Source organism: Octopus bimaculoides, chromosome 15 (assembly GCF_001194135.2).
Source record: "Octopus bimaculoides isolate UCB-OBI-ISO-001 chromosome 15, ASM119413v2, whole genome shotgun sequence".
NCBI classification, from domain to species: domain Eukaryota; kingdom Metazoa; phylum Mollusca; class Cephalopoda; order Octopoda; family Octopodidae; genus Octopus; species Octopus bimaculoides.
The window spans coordinates 49,020,032-49,020,988 of record NC_068995.1 but is presented as its reverse complement, the minus strand read 5'-3'; positions in this window follow the sequence as shown (position 1 = coordinate 49,020,988).

Genomic DNA, 957 nt, shown 5'->3' with positions numbered 1-957 from the left:
ATACATATACATATATACATGTGTGTGTGTATATGTTTGTGTGTCTGTGTTTGTCCCCCCCCCCATCACTTGACAAAGTGATAAGTCCTAGGGTAGATTTGTTCGACAAAAGGCGGTGATCCAGCATGACCGCGTTCACATGACTGAAACAAATAAAATAATATATGCACTCGAACGTATATACGTATTTATGTGCACACACACACACACACACACACGCACACACACACACACACACATACATACACGCTCATATAATATGGTCACGTTTGCACGTGGCTGTATGTATGTACATTGATTCTCACAAACGTTTTCATAAAACAAAAAAAAATTACATAGTTTTCGTTATATCTTTAAATATACAAGAAGTCTCACAAGAATCTTGCTCAGATGAATTGGAAAAACCATACCTACACCCTCTCTCTCTCTCTCTCTCTCTCTGCCGCTCACACATTATCATCCTTATTATACATAAATCCTCATCAGCAACATGACTTCAACGTTGAATGAATATTTATCAGTCTTTCACAAGACACAGCCATTAACCTTCGTGACATTCTCCTCAGTTTCCTTTCAGACGATTTCAAAGTTTAGTTGTTTCTCATCAATGCTTCAAGACAGTTTATAGAGCTTGCTGTATGTCGTGAAAGCCGCTTATTATAATCTTGGATAATGTTATCAAATGGTTGCTGTTATCAAAATTAGTTGGTCCTTAACCCGATCTGCTGTATTTTCTTCTGTTCTACGTTCGATGAGATCCAATTCTTCCGAGATCGACTTTGCATTTCATCCTTTTGGGGTCGGTAAAATATGTACCAGTTGAGTAATGGGGTCGATGAAATCAACTTACACCCCCCCCCGCCTGAATTTTCAGGCCTTGTGCCTATAGAAGAAAGGATTATCATTATCATTATTATTATTATTATTATTATTATTATTATTATTATTATTATTATT